This window comes from Capricornis sumatraensis, chromosome X, assembly GCF_032405125.1.
Source record: "Capricornis sumatraensis isolate serow.1 chromosome X, serow.2, whole genome shotgun sequence".
In the NCBI taxonomy this organism is placed as follows: Eukaryota; Metazoa; Chordata; class Mammalia; order Artiodactyla; family Bovidae; genus Capricornis; species Capricornis sumatraensis.
In genome coordinates this window covers 16,802,617-16,804,703 of record NC_091092.1, presented here as the reverse complement: position 1 = coordinate 16,804,703, position 2,087 = coordinate 16,802,617, and positions in this window count along the sequence as shown.

Genomic DNA, 2,087 nt, shown 5'->3' with positions numbered 1-2,087 from the left:
CACTGCAGAATGGTGACTGCAGCCATGAAATTAAAAGATGCTTGCTCCTTGGAAGAAAAGCTATGACCAACCTAGACAGCATTTTAAAAAGCAGAGACATTACTTTGCCAACAAACGTCCACATAGTCAAAGCTATGGTTTTTCCAGCAATCATGTATGGATTGAGAGGTGGACTATAAAGAAAGCTGAGTGCCAAAGAATCGATGCTTTTGAACTGTGGTGTTGGAGAAGACTCTTGAGAGTCCCTTGGACTGTGAGGAGATCCAACCAGCCCTTCCTAAAGGAAATCAGTCCTGAATATTCATTGGAAAGACTGATGCTGAAGCTGAAACTCTTAATACTTTGGCCATCTGATGCGAAGAACTGACTCATTTGAAAAGATCTTGATGCTGGGAAAGACTGAAGGCAGGAGGAGAAGGGGACGACAGAGGATGAGATGGTTGGATGGCATCACCGACTCAATGGACATGAGTTTGAGTAAACTCCGGGAGTTGGTGATAGACAGGGAGGCGTGGCGTGCTATGGTCCACGGGGTCACAAAGAGTTGGACATGACTGAGCGACTGAACTGACTGACTGACTGACATCTTCTCAAGGCTGTTTTCTTCTTATCATTCAATCTCACTTCAAACCTCACTTCCCCAGAGGCCTTCCTTGATCATCCTGTCTGTAGTTGCTCCTTTTTATCTGCTCCACTCTATTCTCTATTCCATTATCTTATTTATTTTAAATTCACACAACAAAGCACTGTCTAAAAATACTATAGTTTACTGTCAATCTCTCCCATGTAGACTGCAAGTCCCATGAAAGCAGGGATATTTTAGGTCAATTAAAATTCCTTAAATTTATTTTTGTTATGTCATTGAGGTATAATTAACATGAAAAAGTGCACAAATTTAAAATACATAACATGGTTGATTTTGACATATGTATACATCTATGAAATCATCATCAGAGTCACATTAATGAACATACCCTTCACCACCAAAAGTTTCCTTGTGATCCTTTGTGTCCTCTTCTTTCTGGTCCAAATAATCAGTCAACGATGTGCTTTTCATTGCTATTGATCAATTTGCATTTTCTGGAATTCTATATACATGTAGTCCTACAGTATGCACTTTTTTCCTCAGCAAACTGATTTTGAGATTCACCCGTGTTGTTCCATATTTCAAGAATTTGTTTCTCCTTATTACTGAGTAGTTATAGAAATGTACCACAGTTGGCTTATCCATTCACCTGTTGAAGGACATCTGGGTTGTTTCCAGTTTTTCACAATGATGAACAAAAACTTCTCTTAACATGGGTGTGCAAGTCTTTATGTAGATCTATGTTGAAGGCAGGGATTTTGTGCATCTGGTTCTTTGCAAGTCTCCCATGCCCAGGCACCTGTATATTATTTATATAGCATGTGTTTGTTAAATGCCTGTTCAGTGAATAAGTGAGCCCTCCTTGTTAGCCCAGGTTTGCGGATGTTTCCACTGTTTCTGTGTCTACCCTAGAGTCCTTTACCACCATAACTTTTGTTCTCCTCTTGCCTTTCCAATCTGCAGCCCTGGGTGACCCCTTGAGTGGAAGGTGAGTGTTTCCACTCTTGGCCTGTGGGAGAAACCCTGCTCATCGTGTTTGCTGCCAATGCATGCTCTCTACCCTAAGCTGGCCCCTCTGGCTGTTCAACAATCCATTCATTCCTCGCTTGCTGACTCCCTATCACATTCCCTACAGCAGCTGCTCCAAACTTCCTGTGCTTTCCTCAAGCCCCCAGCCCCAGCCCTCCCCCTCATTCTCAGGAGATGACTTCACCTCCTTCATTAGTGAGAAGACTGAGGCCAACTGACAGGAGCTTCTTCGGCTTCCATCAGAGCCATCTTTACATCGCCATCTCAAACGCTTCCAGCTCTCAGGAAGATGTGTCCCTTCACCTCGCCAAGGTTAAGCTCTCTGCCAGTGTGCTTGATCTGAGTTCCAGCTTTAATGATATTAATAATAACAGCAGCAAAACAAAAGTATTTAGCTCTGGATATGGACCATGCACTTGGATAAGTACTGATAAAACGACTGATGTTCACTGAAAAACTGTGTTTTTAACAT